The 19318-nt window shown below is 34.3% G+C and overlaps 1 pseudogene; it reads left to right on the forward strand.

Moving 5' to 3' along the window:
• Positions 1-12792: 12792 nt before the first annotated feature.
• LOC111376457 lies at positions 12793-13269 on the forward strand (annotated as a pseudogene).
• The last annotated feature ends 6049 nt before the right edge of the window (positions 13270-19318 follow it).

Raw genomic sequence — 19318 nt, forward strand, 5'->3', positions numbered from 1 at the left:
GTTGGTACAAACTTACCCAATACCCAGCATGTCCTTGAGTTAAAAGCTTGGTAGCCTTGGTTGCCAAAATTATAATTCTAGATGTTTTCTTAGGTATTGGAAAGGATACAGTGTCTTTGCCTAGAAGCTTCAATGTTTTGGACTTACAATCAATTAAAGCCTCATAGGTGGTTAACCAATCCATGCCTAATATAATATCAAAATCATGAAAGTCAAGCAGGATAAGATTTGCTGGAAGTTCCATATGTTCAATATATAAGCTAGCTTTGGGTAAAATAAATTTAGCATGGCAATTTGGTCCATAAGGAGCAACGATGTCCATATTATGTGGTACTAGAGTTGGTTTAATATTTAGATTATGCAAAAATTTCGTGGATATGAAAGAATGAGTGGCACTTGAATCAAATAGGGCAAAAGTAGGTGTAGCATAGGCATATATAGTACCTGTAACAACTTTCGCATCTTCGGTAGCTTCAGGTTGTACCATTGCAAATACTCTACCTACTGGAGGACTGGGTTTCTGCTGATTTTACCTTTTGTTGTTTGGACAATCCTTTACCAAATGACCCTCTTTTCCACCACCAAAACACAATCCAAGTTTAAGTTAACAAAGGCCCACTATGGAATTTTTCACAATGAGGACATGATGAAGGTGTTGTCTCCTTGGATTTGTCTTCCATTTGAACCTTTTTGTTTGGGAACCAAGGAGTATTTTTGCCAATCCTGGTACTTTTAGTGGTATCGTTCCAATGCCTATTGCTCAAGATTTTCATTTCTCGAGCTTGAGTTATTTTGGCCTCTGCTTGTTCTGCCACTAATGCCTTATCTATTACCATGGAAAAATCCAAGCCTTGAATTTCTGACATTTGTACATCTCGTGTCAATTCTAGTTTTAGCCCTCCAATGAAACGATCAATTTTTACTTCGCTAGTAGTGGTCACGTGAGTTGCAAAACGTGATAATTCTTCAAACTTCGTAATGTATTGAGATACAGTCATTAATTCTTGTTTTAAAAATAGAAATTCATTTAACTTTTGCTGTTTGGCTGTCGAAGAGAAATATTTTGCTCGAAATTTTTTGCAAAAAGTTTCCCAAGTCATGTCTTGAGCTTCTCCAATGCTGGTTAAGGTATCCTACCAATGTCTAGCATTTTCCCTTAACATAAATTATGCACATATAACTTTTTCGGATTTTGGAATATGTGCATATGTAAACATACTCTCCATGGTACGAATACAATTTTTCGCTTCAATTGGATATTTCGCATCATCAAACACCGGGGGTTTTAATCGTTGACAACGATTACTAGTATCATTTTCTTCCCTGGTCCTGGAAGATTCTCCATTGGAAGTGTAGTTGTTGATTAGTTGATTTATATGTCGAGCTTTACGTTGGACCAATCGAGTCAAATGTTCAATTGATGCAGTGTTACTATCCCTTTGACTATTCTGAGACATTTCCTAGCTATTGCAAAACAACAATGTCCATTAATGATCTGTAAAAAAATTTCCTTGTAATTTGTTGTCCTTATGAGGCATTATATTTATATTTATATCTTCTTTTTAATGAAAAATTCACTTTGTATTACCGACTTCTAAAGCAATAAGAAAAGTTTCACGTAAATTATAAGACTTACCTTGTGAATGGATGCCAGAAGATGGAATTTGCATGTATTTCACGTTACAAGATCGAGTTTAAAACCTTGGCTCTGATACCATAATTGTCACAATCCCAATTTAGTCATTTAACTTTATGTATAAAGATTTCAAAATTTTGTATACTTTGTGAAAAGAGAAAACTTTTGGCAATTTATGGAGTAGGTAAGCAACAATAAATATAAGATAGTTGAAAATTTTCTTTTATACTTCGTTACATTGCAAAAAGTATATTGGAGACTAGTAGATATACAAAAGTTGCGTTACAAAAGTTTTCACTACGCAAAAGTCGCACTACGCACCATATCTTACTATCATAACCAACTGATTTGTACTAAGATTTATACTACATATCAAAGTCCACCGAGATACATTTATTCTCTAAGAAAATCATTTGAAAATAAGTACTTTATAGCAGTGGCCTCGAAGTAGTCAATATAGTAATGAGATCCTATAAAGTGATGGAAACCCGAAAAGTCTGGATACATCATCCATGTGTGGACTTCTTTGACATACATGCAATATCGGCCATCTTCCGAAACCATCCATTCACCCGAGGTAAAGTCAATGTATTCAATAGTGATCATCTACAAGAAAATAAAATAATGTGAATAGATATATTCAGCGAGTAATCTATACCATAATCTTTCTTTAATTTGAATAAGAAAGGAAAACAATGGGCCCCAATTACAGATGTTCAATCCTACCCGTGCACGCAATATGAAAATAACAATATATGAGCTAATTAGTTGATTACACCACTTTGGTGTAAAATCATGGGTAGAATCTTGAATCTATAATTGATTCGAAAAGCAAAAAGTAATCCAATAAACATAATTGCAATAAATATGTTTGAAACAAAAGTAGGTATAGACTTACTCACCTTCAAGTTGCAAGACAATTAAAGTGCTATCTTTATGAAGTTACTTGACTTTGGTTTTTGTTGTATGCATTTTCATTTCTCTTCTTTTCCCCTATTTATAGTAATAATTTAGAATTAAATTAATAATTAATTTATTTTCCTTAATCATTATTTTGCCACCTTTTACCCTATTATGTCATTTGTCATTGTAGTATTTGGAGTGGCAAAGTGATATGTGTAGGGTAGCCACCTTATACCATTTGTCATTTTTATATTTAGAGTGACAAGGTCAGTTATGGAGAGCAGCCACCTCATTTTCCTTAATTTTTTTCACATGGTTTTTAATCAAAATTTTAATTCAATTCTTTTCATAAGGTTATAATAGTATTAATAAACTTTTTACTATGTTACATGAAATATACATCACAATACAATGTATGAATAAGCATTATAAACTTACTAAAGTTTTGGGATGTCATGCCGAACCGGTTGATCAGGCTGAAAAATTGGTGACCTGAGCCCCTAACAGAGCTGAGTAGAACATTTTCATAGAGATGCAACTGACTTGGTCAACAATCGAGTTGACCCGATAATTTGATCGAGTTAACCAACGATTTTTATATTAACTCGACCGATTGACTGGTTTGACAAAGATTTAAAAGTTTGTCCATAAATTTTTGGTTCTCAAAAGATTTGAACCTTAAACCTTCAGGTAAAGTGAGTATCACCTAACCACTAGATATAATTATGTATATGTAAATCATTTATAGTTTGTTAAAAATATTTTTAAAAAATTATATATATATATATATATATATATATATATATATAATAAACTTTGTACTATTTTACATGAAGTATACATCACAATACAAGGTATGAATATACATTATAAACTTACTAAAGTATTGGGATGTCACACCGAATCGGTCGATCGGGCCAAAAAATTGGTGACCCGAGCCCCTAACAGAGCTGAGTAGAACATTTTCATAGAGATGCAACTGACTCGGTCAACAATCAAGTTGACCCGATAATTTGACCGAGTTAACCAGCGACTTTTATATTAACTCGATCGATTGACTGGTTTGACCAAGATTTAAAAGTTTGTCCATAAATTTTTGGTTCTCAAAAGATTTGAACCTTAAGCCTTTAGGTAAAATGAGTATCACCTAACCACTAGAGATAATTATGTATATGTAAATCATTTATAGTTTGTTAAAAATATTTTTAAAAAATTATAGTAACTATTTTGATTAAAATATATTGAATATTAAACAAAATAATATATATATAATGACAGATAATTTTTTTTTATTTTGTATAAATGAAAAACTTTATTCTTTAAAAAATCTTTTATAATTATTAAGCATTGATCCACCGATCTAGTCACTAACTCATCGGTTCAATCAGTAACTCCAGATCTAGTGCCTTGACCTGGTCGATGGTTGGGTCGAGTTTAATAACTAAGATTTGAACTATTTAGGACTGAAAATTCTTGCAAACGAATCTCAAACGTGCTAGAAAACTTCTTTTTCCCTTTTCCTTTATTTCCTTTCTTTTCCCTCTCTTCCTCTCTTTCATTTATTTCTCCCTTTTCTTGAGAACCTCACCCCCTTCCCCCAATGTTGTTTTTCTATCTGAATGTATGTGAATTAAAGTGCAATAACAAAAGAGTATTTATAAATGTAATTGGATATGAATAGTTAACTAATTATAATTTTGAATATGACTATTAATTCAAATTTAAATTGGTATTTCAACAAATTTATCATGAAATTCGACTTTAAGAAAATTTACATTGTATGAGGATAAGATTCCAATGTGGATATATACAAATTTCAAGTTTTATCTAATTACTTTTATTCTGATAATTCAACAATAATTTAATAGATATTCAAAATAATATTAAAATTTAATTTCGTGTAAAACTCATATATATCCTATTGTTAGAAATATTAACACAAAGTCTCTAAAAAATGGTAATATATTGTACGTATGTTTGGGGTACTAGAGCAAATTCCAGCCCACTATTAGATGTGAAAGCTATGATTTGGTTACAAGAGATACCTTGCAAATTCTATCACAAAATTCAAGTAAACGAATATTTTGAGCGCAGACACCAGACCTGGGAATTAGGTCACCAAAATTGATTGAGTGATTTGGGCCTCCCATTCGTTAATGTAAAAAAATGGATTCTTGTAATCACGTCACTGGAATTTATTACTGTTAAAAAAAGAACCTTTTGCCGAGGAATCAAGGCAGATAATATGTTATAAATTAGAGATGAAAAGAGAGAACAAAAGAGAAAAGTTAATAAATTTATATTTTTTATTAATAACCAAGTCTCATATTTATAAGGGAGAATTAGGATTACAATGAATACATCAATCATAACGACTAGGGCTGCACGAATATAAAAGTCATTCATAAAAACTATTATAATTAAAACATTAAAAATATTGTTCGAGGAAATATCATTTTTAATTTCATTATTTGGTTTTATATATGTTTTAACATATGATCCTTGACACATGACATAGAGGATATTCACAAAATAACGACACAAACTAAACAAAAGGCTATACTATAGTTCAGGTTGCAAGAGTCTTGAGGAAGAGACTTATTAATGCCTAGGTGGTTAATTTAGGCTTATCTCTGTCGAATTTAAAATCACTCGAGATTAGGAAGGGGCCGAAAGATCCTTGCTATACCTTTGATTACATGTCCTCCCACGCAAACATAACCCATTAGCGTGGAAAAGGTAGTTGTTTGCCTAAATCACCAGTGTACGGTACTGTGATAAATAGCAATATCAATACGGATGCGAGTTCAAGTATTATTCCCTTATAGACTACGCTATTCAATTAGATTCCACTTAATCATAACTTTAATTCCAATGTCAGAATTCTTGTAGTTTTAAAAGTGCAACATAATCTACAAATAATCTAAGTGTCAAACTTTAAACCAATTGAGAAGCATTTATGTTGAATTGAAAGAAAACACTATGATTTTAATTGCCTATATTCTCGTATTTTAATATCAATTTCAAAATTTGAAAACACATATTAGAACTTGAAGATTGATGTTCCTAATTTATTTAAGGTCCATTTGACCTCCTTTACTTTAGTTTAATCTATTTGTCATACTCATTTTTAATCACAAATTCACACAATGAGAAATTCTTTATGGTAATCCAAAACATTTTCCTATTTTTTAATTACACATTCTCCAAAAAAAAAAATATACATTTCAAAACTATGGTTTGAAAATTTTATGGATGTCAAATAAGGGCTTAACAAACTCTCTCGAGTAATATTAAACACATTCTCACGTATGACCATATTATATCTCTACAAAATATGTTTAGCCTATGAAGATGAATTAAATCACAAGAACACTCATAAGATTTTGAATTTTGACTGCAATTATTATTTTTATTTTTCTTTTATTTTCTTAAGTTAGACTCATTTTTGCATTTTTTGAAAAGATTTGAGACTTTTGACCACAATTATTTATTTTTTCTTTCTTTCTTTTTTCTTTTAGTTTATTTGAACGTGAAGCTAAATTCTTCATTTTTACAAGACATTATGGAGAAAGATATCGGAAGGATTTTTATCCTATAAAGTTTGGCTGATATTAGAAAAATTTTGCTCCAAAATAAAATGTTAGGGGGTATTGCTTGAATTGGGTAAACGTTATGAAATATTGTGCCGATCAACATAAACTAAACAAGAGTTTGTGATTACTCTGCCGGAGGGAAAAAAATTATATTTTTAGTGTAACCAGTATGTTAAAACTTTAATATTTGACTACTTTTTTTCTACAAACATGGTTGTATACAAGTGTTCTAAATAGCGAGTGCCTTGCTTGGCACCTTATTTGGTGGTCAATGGACACAATCAACAGATGTGAGGCGAGGCTAAGGTGCAATGCGCGCCTAGGCACGCATTATTAGGTTTTTTTTTTTAACAATTCCTTTAAGTTAAAACTTATAATTATTAAATAATTTATAATTATTAAATAATTTTTTTATTGATTAAAAATTTAAAATAATATTAAAATAAGAAAACCTTTTTTTACACATTTGTCTCGCTTAATCTCGCATTGTCCTTAACTTGGCATCAACGTATCGCGACACATAACACCTTTTAGAACATTGCAATTTCTATAGAAACAATGCATCTAGCAATAGTGGTGCTAAAGTGCAAGTGTAATTGGTCACGTGATAAGTTAAATTAAGCTCCTGTTTGATTCTCATTCTTAAAAAAAATACATTCTTTAACAGTGTTTCGACATCATTTCAATCACACATTCTTCAATAAAATAATATTACACGTAAATTTAAAATTTTTCCTTATTTTTTAACCACACATTTTTCGTCAATACACTATTCAAAAATTCATTCTTATCAAAAGAATAGAGCACAAACAAGGGCTAAATGAATAATGTTACTCATGACTCAACACTCTTCAAACCCGAACTTGACCTATCGCCCCAGACCTTGTTCCCCTCCGAATTCCTCACAACTGAGGTCAGGCCTGTTGAAAATAGGTCGGGCATTATTGTGCGTATCAAACCATAAATCCCTTGGCATAATTCCTGAAAATGTTAGCCCATTCTAATTACAACTCCTCATAATCCTTATCCTAACCATTTTGACTTACTCTTACTTTGATTGAACTTCCAACAATACACTTTGAATAGAACTCAAACACCTTACACAATAAGGGTAAGGATTGTAGGTAATTAAATCCTACCGCAACTCTACCACCACCACCTATAAATACAGGGTCAAAGCTCATTACCCAGGTACGTTTGTTCATTATATCCAATTCATAGCTTTGCGCACTAAATTTCCCATCTGACCTAAGCATTGAAGGGGCGATGAGAGCACACCTCGTTGCCTTTGTTTCAGGTATCAGAAGACCATTCATGTTCATCTAAGATTGGAGTTTAGAAGTTAAGTTCGAGGTCATCCAGGTACGATTTTTGATAGTATGGGTTACATTGTATTTAAATGAATCTATCATTTAATGTTGTGCAAATATAACTTATATCGATACTCAACATAGATAATGTTGAATAGTATTACTCTTCCTACAAACATGATTGTATTACATTGGAAGTCTGGTTCATTCTTTTATTAACTGGTAGTATAGAACTTTATACCAAGACCTCGTCTTTTCTACAGAATATTTTTCTTTATTATTTTTAACTCTTTTTTGTCGAAGATAATGACAAAGTCCCCGAGGATTTTTTTCTCCAAACAATGCCGGGAAACTCCTAGAATCATCATCTTCTTCCCATATATTATTATAGGATATGCACAAATCACAGCAAATCAAGCTACTCAAATCTTGCACAAATCACAGAAATCATGCAATTGTTCTCCATACATAGATCATTTCCATTACATTCTTCATTTACAATGTATAGCTTGCAATTTCACATATAAATATGTACACACTCATTGTAAGAAATATGAAAAGGAATATATGAAAATTTACCGTGTTCCTTCATCATCAATATTTCTCTATATCATTTTAATATGGTATCAGAGCAGTCCCCTTCTTGCGGCCTCTTCTAGCTTCTCTGAATTCTGGAAACGTTGAAAGTAACAGTCACCATGGCTAATCCCACACCTTCACAATTGATCAATGACCTCACGTCCCCGTATTTCTTAACTCCTGCTGATAATCCTGGTCTATACTGTCACCGATCTTCTCACTGGAGAAAATTACCCTACATGGAAACGTTCTATGAGTATGGCCCTTAATGCCAAAATAAACTTGTTTTTGTCGATGGTACTCTAAAGAAACCATCCGACACTCAAATTGCCAAACTTTGGGATCATTGCAGTGATATGGTTCTCTCTTGGCTCTTAAACTCCATTGACAAGCACCTTTGACAGAGCTTGATATATTGTACCAAACCTTCTGAGGTTTGGGCTAATTTAGAAAATTGTTTTTCCCAAAGCAATCACCCTCGTCTTTATCGTCTCCAACGTGATTTGGCTAACCCCAAACAAAACATCATGTCTGTTACAACATACTACAACACAGTTAAAGGAATATGAGATGAAATCACAGCCCTAACCGATCCCAACCACTGCACTTGTGATGCTTGCAAAAAAGCCTAGAAAACAACCAATACTGAACGACTTTTTCAATTCTTCATGGCCCTTAATGATTCTTTCTCAAATGTCAGAAGTTAGATTCTTGCAATGGATCTCCTTCCTACAATCTCCAAAGCATATGCTACTATACATCAAGAAGAAACTCAACGCAACCTGCAGATTCCCTTATTGCCCAACCCCAACAACTCTGACATGGCTGTGACGCGCGTACAATCACCAGTCGGCAACGGGCCTCGACCTCGCAGTGGTAAGAAATGTACCAAATGTGGAAGGGACGGCCATTTAGAGTCTTATTGCTTTGAAATTATTGGTTACCCAGCTCACTGGAACACCAACAAGCCGAAGCAACCTCCACAATCAGCCCCTTTTAGAAATCGGCCAAATGATTCGAGTAATAACCTGCGACCCACAGCGAACATGGTATCTAATACCTCAATTCCCCACACATCAAGTGCAATCCCTGGCTTGACTGACGAGCAATACCAACGATTGATGGAACTCCTGCACCTAAGCACCAATGTCATCTCTGCTTTCTCTGGTATCCCATTTTCAATTGTTGAGATTCCTTGGATAATTGATACTGGGGCTTCGGCCCATATATCTTGCATCTCCAACCTGTCCAAAGCCATAAATGTTTCGGCCCACTCACAATATCTCACACTACCCACGGGTTCCACAACCCAAGTTACACATATGGGCCATATTCCAATTTCCTCACATTTACGAATTTATAATGTTCTTTTTGTCCTGAATTTCAATTATAATTTAATTTCGATCAGTCAAATTACTAAATCATCTAATTGTATTGTCATTTTTCTTCCTCTGTTTGTTTAATTTAGGACCAACACACGAGGAAGCTAATTGGGATGGGTGAAGAACGTGGAGGCCTCATTCATCTTAAGCATTTTACTCCAGCTGCACTCCAAATCACGACCAATCCTACTACTGCTCCCGACCTATGGCATCTTCGTTTAGGTCATCCTTCACATTCTTGCATTCCAGAATTTTTATGTAGTTCAGATAACATTAAACATTGTGATATTTGTATTCGAGGCAAACACACACGCCTCCCTTTCAAATTGGTTGAGAATAAAAGTACATTTATATTTAACTGCTTTTATTACAGCATTTGGAGCAGATATCCCACGCCATCCATAACTGGTGCACACTACTTTCTTACAATTGTTGATGATTTCTCACGTGTTACTTGGATATATCTCATGCATTTTAAATCTGATGCATTCACTTGTCTCACCAACTTAATTAAAATGGTCCACACACAATTTAACTGCCCTATCAAACATATTCGAATCGATAATGGTCAAGAATTTCTTTCTCATCGCATGCAACGGTTCTTCCTTGATCATGGCATCATTCATGAACGTACTTGTGTTGAGACACCCCAACAAAATGGTGTGGCTGAACGAAAATATCGTCACCTATTAAATATAGCTCGATGTCTTCGTTTTCATGCACATTTACCTATCTCCTTTGGGGGTGAATGTATACTCACTGCTACCTATTTAATCAATCGCATACCAACCCCCTCTCTCAACAACAAAACTCCATATGACCTACTTTTCAACAAACCACCTACATATGATCACCTTCGTGTCTTTGGATGTCTTTGTTATGCACACACTTTGAACGTTCGTCGGGATAAGTTTTTCCGTCATGGCACATCATGCATATTCTTAGGCTATTCTCAAACCCCACATACCTATCGTGTCTATGACTTAGAAACCAAAAGGATATTTCTATCTCGTGACATACGCTTTGTGGAATTTATTTTCTCCTTTGCTAATATCATGCAATACTATGACCCCACATCACCACCCACCACGATGAATAATTCACAATTGTTAGATATGCCATACACCACCTCACCCTCACCCCATGATTCACATGACGCCTTTGCCTTATATCCCCAGTTATCGTCCCCACCAGCTATTGAACCACACAGCCTTCACAACCAAATGAAGATAATTCCAACACCACCCCAGACACCTTCACATCCCCATCCTCGCCCCAGTCCCAACAATCTGGACCTCGACGCACTATCACTCGTCCTTCGTATCTTCAGGATTATATTTGCTCAGACCTGCCTTTGAAGGGCCCACGTTCGTCATCCCATTCCCAACCTTTCTCAGGTACGATTCACTCTCTACCTAATTTCCTCTCTTATCATCTATTTAGGCCAAAACACTTTGCTTTTCTTTCTTCTATCTCCAAAAATGTTCAGGATCCTAGTCATTACTCTCAAGTTGTCTTTAAGCCTCATTGGCAACGGCCATGGCTTCTGAAATTCAAGCCTTGGAAGCTAATCATACATGGACTCTTAAAAATCTCCTTTCTAGTAAGAAGGTCATTGGTTGCAAATGGGTATATAAAACAAAGTTGCATGCAGATGGTTCCATTTAACGCTATAAAGCTCGTTTAGTTGTCAAGGATTTCACTCAGTTAGAAGGTCTTGATTATAATGATACTTTTGCTCCTGTGGCTAAACTTGTTATTGTCCATTGCCTTATTACAATAGCTACAACCAAAAATTGGATTATTCAATAGTTGGATGTTCATAATGTCTTTCGCCATGGTGATCTTGATGAGGAAGTATACATGAAACCCCAACTAGGATATTTTCGTCAGGGGGAGACGCGTGTCTGTCGTCTCCACAAATCTCTATATGGCCTCAAACAAGCATCTCGCCAATGGTACTCAAAGTTATCTCATACCCTCATCTTTTCAAGTTATTGTCAATCTATGGTAGACCACAGCCTCTTCACCAAGACCCAGGGCACAACATTTACTTTCATCCTTATCTATGTTGATGATATTCTAGTTGCTGGACATGACCTGTCTGCCATCATAGAAATCAAGCGGCACCTTGCACAGACCTTCAAAATTAAGGACCTTGGTGATCTCAAGTATTTCCTAGGGATTGAAGTTGCTCGATCCCCTGCTGGCATCTTTATTAATCAGAGGAAATATACATTGGACATTCTTTCTGATTCTGGTTAGCTCGGATCTCGTCCTACTTATTTTTCCATAGAACAGCGTTGCAAACTCAATGACTCGGATGGTAATCTTCTGGATGACCCCGGCCTATATAGATGACTAATTGGTCATTTGATCTTCTTGACTATTTCTCGACCAGATATTACCTTTACTGACAACATTCTAAGCTAATTCATGCATGCTCCTCGCAAGCCTCACCTCCATGTTGCTCACCGCTTGCTCCGTTATTTGAAGACTACTCCTGCTTATGGACTCTTTTGCAATTTTCAGGTTTCTGCGTTTTGTGATTTTAATTGGGCCAGTTGTCCACTTACACGTCGCTCTACCACTGGTTTCATCATAAAATTGGGTGACAATCCCATCTCTTGGCACGCAAAGAAACAAACTACTGTCTCCCGCTCCTCCGCTGAAGCTGAATATCGTGCGTTGGCCACTACTACTTGTGAATTTGTCTAGATTCTCCTCCTTCTGTAAGAACTCATTGTGCCACATCCGCAGCCTATTCCACTTCACTGTGACAATCAGGCTGCCATTCACATAGCTCGCAATCCGATTTTCCACGAACGAACCAAACACATTGAATTGGATTGTCACTTGGTTCATGAGAAAATTAAATCTGGTCTTCTTCATCCTTCCTATGTCTCAACTTCTCAACAGCAAACTGATATTCTTACTAAACCTTTGGGACGTGAATTTTTTATTTTTTTCCGATCCAAGTTGGGCAATACGGACCTCCATACTCCAACTTGAGAGGGGGTATTACAGGATATGCATAATACAGCAAATCATAGAAATCAAGCTATTCCAATCTTGCATAAATCACATAAATCAAGGAATTGTTCTCCATACATAGATCAATTCCATTACATTCTTCATTTACCATGTATAGCTTGCAATTTTACATATAAATGTATACACACTCATTGTAAGAAATATGAAAAGGAATATATGAAAATTTACTGTGTTCCTTCATCATCAATATTTCTCTATATCATTTTAATATATATATATATATATATAGACTCTCTGAGCTACTTCAATCATGGAGAATTTAAAAGCCTCGATTCAGCCATCATAAGAAAATTCATATCCTTATATTTCAATTGAAGTAATCCATTAGATAAATGTCTCTGATTCCAAGCTTCTTTGGTAACCGATGAAGCAACGTTTTCGATTCATTTTCTCTCGATATTTGGGATCCCTTTGAGGGCTTTCCTTTCTCAAGCTCGGTATCCAATGTCCCAAATTCTGCTCGCGAAACATCTGTATTTGTCAATGCTCGCATAGACTGGAAAGAGACTCCAGAAGCCCATGTTTTCACGACGGATCTTTCCAGACTCAAGAAGAAAGAGGTTAAGCTGAAGGTTGAAGAAGGAGTAGTGCTTCAAATAAGTGGAGAGAGGAGCAAGAAGCAAGAGAAGAATGACAAGTGGCATCGCGTGGAGAGAAGCTGTAAAAAGTTCCTTCGCTGGTTTAGGTTGCCGGAAAATGCCAAAACAGATCAGGTAAAGGCTAACATGGAGAGCGGTGTGCTTACTGTGACTGTGCCTAAGGAGGAAGTGAAGAAGCCTGAGGTGAAATCCATTGAGATCTCTGGTTGATGTTTTGATCTTGCTAATAAATTTATGATATATGTATGTGGTGTGATAATGCTAATTCAATGTTTATTGTCTCATGTTTGGACATAAAGTGGTGTGTTTGATGTTGAAAATAATGTAAAATTTTCAAATTAATATACAAGTAAATTTCTGTTGTTTTTGCACATTTGTAAAGGTTATTAGCTATCTATTTATTACCAACATTACAGTTCTTACCCAAAATTACAGTGAACAAAAGATATTTTTTCTTGGAAAATTAAGAGTTTTTGGGTTGATAGGGCAATAATTTAAAACGTGCAAGCTGACATTTTACCAATTAATATATACCATATCTAAATCTTCAAAGACAACTCCACCGTTCCTCCGCGAATACTGAAGACTAACTTACTAAAGTCATATCAAATTCTGAAAGTACAATTCGACTTGAAGGATGTTGCGCCAATTATATATACCATATCTAAATCTTCAAAGACGACTCCACTGTCCCTTCGCGAATATTGAAGACTAACTAAAGTGTATCAAATTTTGAAAGTACAATTCGATTCTGAAAGTACGGATTTGCGTAACCACAACACAACATCAAGAATATCGTCTTTTATTTGAGTTTGCTTTATGTGTGTGTATAACATAACATAACATTGCATCTACAAATCGCATTCAATAAGGCTACACGTCTGTCTCTTGAAGAAGGTACAAGCATCACTTGAATTTGATCCAACTCCAACCTTCCAGAATGCCCTTTATGCATCACTTCATAGCTATAGAATATAAAAAAAATGGCACTAGCTGCATGTAAATTTGTGGTGTTGTTCAAATTTAAAATAGTTTTTGTGAATCGTATTGATCGAATGATGAGTCTTGTCACTCTGAAACCATAGTGTTATTTGAATGATTAATATAAAATCTTCTTGACAAAGATGGAAGTATCCACAAATGCACAATGCAAAAAGACTTATAGGATTTGTTGATTGTACTCTAAAGGCTAATGAAAGGAAATTAAGCAACTAAGTAAAATACATTACAACATGCAATCGGCCTATACTCTCCAATGGAAGATAAGTGATTGTCTAAGGAACCAAGGCTATCACTGTATGATTAGTTTGTTTAAGAAGAGGTGACGAGTTGAAAAACTCTTTGATAGCCTTCTTAAACTCACCTCCAACAATGTTCCAAGCCATTTTAAAAAAAACAAAATATATATCCATCCGGGCTCGACGACTTATCATCTCCAATACTAAACAAAGCCTCTTTAATCTCTTGATTCGAAATTTGATGTATAAGTGACAAAGCATGCTCATCCATTACACGAGTCCATTCTTGACGACCTCAGCCTTAATAAGATGAACAAGGCAACCTTTTCCATCAAGTCACTATAAAAGTACATGGATTCATCCACCACTTCCTTATGAGAAGAAATATAGATCCCATCCCTTTTCAAAATGGTTGCAATATAGTTCCTCTAGTTATTTCTCTTTACCACCTAATGGAAAAACCTGGTACACTTATCACTATTTTTTAGATAAGTACACTTAGCCTTTTGGTAGTAAAGACTTCTCTCCACTTCACCAAGAATCGTGGCATCTTTCCTCAATCTAGCCACCTCACATTGAGAATAAACATTAGTTGGGTTACCTTGCAATTCCACTTGCGCCTCTTTCAAAATTTTACATGTAGTTTCGGCCTGAGAGGAGATATGTGAGAAGTGCTTATCATTGAGCTTCCTAAGTACCCTTTTAAGACTTTATAGCTTTTTACAAAGAGTAAATTGCTTTGTTCCCATTGTCTCTTTGTTCTAATAATCTTGAACAAGGTAAAGCATAATTTTATGTTCCGTCCACGTGTTAAAAAACCTAAAAGGTTTTTCTTTACTATCATCCTGTTACAAAAGTAATATAATATGAGAAACATCTTGAAGGTAAAAATTCAGCAATGTTATGAATCCTTGATTGTACCAAAACATCATTAATCATATCTCTATCAATTTTGCTCCAAACCGTAGAGTTGGTCCACGTGTAAAAAAATCTAATATACTTCATATCCGTAAAGCCAACATGAAGACAACAATTTTCAAAGTCCTAATTGCATATGGTATAACATCCACTCCATTACATTTCTTATCAAACTTAAAAATCACCCATAATCAACCATGATAATGAGCAATTAGTCCCAAGCTCTATGTTAATATTCCAAAGAGACCTACAAGCAACAATAGTATGGAAGGCATATACAAAACTAACTTAAAAAGATATGGAAGTTGCCTTGCATTTAATAATGCAATTATGGCTTGTACTGTTAACTCCATCACTGTCATGTTCACCTTCAAAGGGTTCCACAAGATCAAAACCCTACCAGCACAATGCATGATGAAGTTATTCACTTGCAAATGTCTTACAAACTTATTCCTCAACACACTTTGTAGCTTAATATGCCCAAGTTTTGTCTCCAAAATTCCCACTACATCAATATGATGCATTTTTATCAAATGTTGAACCCCATTTTGATCGAGGGGACGGTTCAACCCCCTAATGTTCCAAAAAAACAATCTTCATGATGATGAAGCAAGGGTAATTCTCTTCTTATCTTTAGTGGCATTTACTTTTCTTTGCTCCTCAAGCTTCCCTTTCAACTTTTCATTACTAGATGCCTTAGACGTAGGTACATGTGAATTTCAAGAACAATCTGCCCCGCCTCAATCAACTGATTGTTTTCATTGTCTAGAACCAGAGTTCGAGTAATTTGTCCACCATTCTTCCCAAGGGTTCGTCCCCTTTTTCCTGTTAACAACTTGGATAAATGGAGCAGCATTCTTGTCCATTAGTTTCCTTGGATGATCAACACTTTGATCAACCCGCTGCCCTAGAAGGCTAGAACTGAGTTACCATATTTACGAGAATTATATCTAGTCGTGTGTGTCTACTCCAACAAGAGAGCGGGCTCTATGGTTTCAAGTTGCTTAAAGTATAAAGAAACATTGTCATCATTCCTGTGGTTATTATTTCAACTGTCTCATCTATGTTAAGGAATATAATCTCACATCAAATAAAGATGAAAATATAGACAAATTTATAAGGGTTTGAGCTACTTCTCTTAGCACAGTATCAGAGCCCATTAAATTTTAACGAGCAATTGGATCCGATTAAGACTTGAAAAATGAGCCCCACCATCTTACGGGGGGCATATTAAGAGATATAATTTCATATCGAATAAATATGAAAACAAAGATCAATTTATAAGAGTTTGAGCTACTCCTCTTAACAAGGTTGACCTTTTAAGATGAGTAGTCCAAGTCTTAACCATCTATCCTTGTGTGATATGCTAGTTGATGTGACAGTGTGTGTAGCAATTGAGAGATCTTGGCCTTTGATTTCACTTTTAACAGTTAGTACCATTCATGTTTTCAAATTGCTTTTCTTCTCCAGAGGTGTTTAATCGTAATTTTCAAGATTTTTAAAGCACTATTTTATAAAGGTTTAGGTTTTTCGATTTTGAATACCCTTCTCAACTATCGGCTCACTTGTTATCATTTATTTATTTAATAAGCAAAGATGTTTTACCAGAGCGATTTGCCAAATTAATAGGGTTGCTTATGACATTGCCTCTAATGGGTCCAGTGAAGTAGTACTTATTTAATAGTAGGCCAATTTATGTCTCCATATCTCCCAGATGAAGTGAAATGTCTTATAGATAAACATTTTCAAAGAGGGGCCAGTTAGGATGCCAAGTATAGGTCTAGTACATGAACTAATTAACTGACCTTTAGATGAGGGAGACGATGGTTAGACTTCAATTGTAGGCGAAGTGTGCAAGGCCAATTGTGACAACAAGGATGATTGGGCATGTACAATGTCTCATTTACCTCTATAGTACTACTAAGTTTGCCTCAAGAGCTCGACATGAAAGTTGACTTGCGATATTCCAAAGACAAAGAATTTATCCTTCCAGAGCCTTTACAGAATGTTGATAGTCGATCCTGAGACATGTGGTATCTGTGGAGTCTAGACTTAGGTTGTTGTTTCACTATGTATTTAGGGAGGTCTTTCCTTCATACAAAGATAGATGGGCAATTAACTATCAATCCATTCTTCGAGCGAAACCCTTAAGCGTACATGATCGTTGACACGTAATAGGATCGATGAGTTAAGAGTATCATCCTACACGGAATAAATTGTAATTCAAGTTTACTAGTTATGTAAGGAATTCAAATTATGTAAAACAAAAGATAGATTTTGATTTTATTTTTGCTAAATTAATCTAAGAAAGTAATAAAAGTTTGGTTTTTAATCAAATTATGGATGATTGTATTGGATTTAGAATCCACCTATCAATATCTATTTCTATTCTTGATTTGTAATTTAATTTCATTCATGCGTTCATGATAATCGATAAAACTAATGTATTTAACTTTCTTTTTCGAGACAAATTAATTTTATCCTAAACACAACCAGAATCTATTCCTAAACCGAATTCGAATGGTTAGAATGCATCAAATTTTAGATTATATATATGATTACATAAGTGATAAATGTTATTCCTAACATATATTGCACATATGTTAATTTTGTCACCTTCTAAACTTATTGTAAGTCTATCAACGCTATAACAAATAACTAATTGTCTAATTGGTGGCCAAGTAATTAAATAATGCAAAAGGTATGCAAAATTAATAAAGAAAATACTAATCTACTAGTCTTGAATTAGAAATAAATAATAAATAGTGTTTATGTTCTTTCAATACAAAAGTAGATCTAGCATAGCATATTAATATATAAATTACAAGAAAAATAATAGAAAAATATCACTCGGATCATGAAAGAATACAAAAGATGTTGATCTTCAAGTTTAAGGTTGAAATCTTTAAAATCTTGATGTAATTAAGCTTCAATTCCTTTCTTGGTCTTGGTCTTGATCTCATCTACCAAAAGTAATGAATTGACCCATTGTTCTTGATGAATTTGATGATACTATTGTTTATGAAGAGACAAGATAGGGCTTTTTAAATGTGTAACCCTTGTTCTCAATTTATAATATCAGAAAATAGGTCAAAATCGAGTCCAATTTAAGTCTCAAAAGAGTTTGAAACGCAAAAGGAAACTGCTGATTCGCCCGGACAACTTTTGATATTTTGGTCATAACTTTCTCTTTTGATATCCGATTAAGGTGATTCAAAGTGCATTGGAAAGTTAACTTAAAGGATACAATTATTTTATAAATACAGATTTTCCAATTCAAATGTTTGTTATCCGAAAAGTGGGTCTCAAATTGAGACTAAAAATTCAGTTCATATCTTCTTCAGCTCGAAGTTGATTTGTGCAAATACTTTAACTTTATTTCACTCCTTTGACCTCCAATTACATCCAATTGATCCTATATTATCTTCAATCATCATTTTTATGGTCCGAATCAACTACTGAATGTTTACACTTTGATCTCCATAATTTGAATTTCTTTCATTTTTACCCCTTTTTGGTTCCTTTCTTCCAATTCCACCAATTTGCATTGAGTTCAACCTAACAAACATAATCAGTATTTAGTTAAGCGATAACTCATTCAAATCACTGATAGATAGTCCAATATACTGGCCTGGATAAGTAATTCAAATTCATAAAGTAAAATCTACTTACCCAATGCAAAATCGAAGTGTGTGTGTGAAAATCCACGTCAAGCATCATAAATTCATAAAGTAATTTAAATCTTGACCCTAAATAGTCAAATTTATCCTTTCTCCTCTTGTGAGATTCACACCTCCAGACTAATATATTTAAATATCTTCCCAATGTGTGATCTAAAGTTGAATTTATATAATAGTCCTCACACTCTCTAGTTTGGTTAGATCTTACTAATTGCAGTTGAACATATCAACAAGTAATAATTCACCTTATTTTTTATTGCTTCAACCCCCAATAATCAATTAGGCTAATAATCCCTTATTAAAAATTTAATTCTTTCAAATAAATGTTTGGGGCTTAATCAAGACATGTACCAATATTTTTTCCTTTTTTTTATGTAGATATTTTTTCTCTTTTTTTCACATCTTATGTGTGTATTTCTCTTC

Source organism: Olea europaea, unplaced genomic scaffold, assembly GCF_002742605.1.
Source record: "Olea europaea var. sylvestris unplaced genomic scaffold, O_europaea_v1 scaffold1507, whole genome shotgun sequence".
In the NCBI taxonomy this organism is placed as follows: domain Eukaryota; kingdom Viridiplantae; phylum Streptophyta; class Magnoliopsida; order Lamiales; family Oleaceae; genus Olea; species Olea europaea.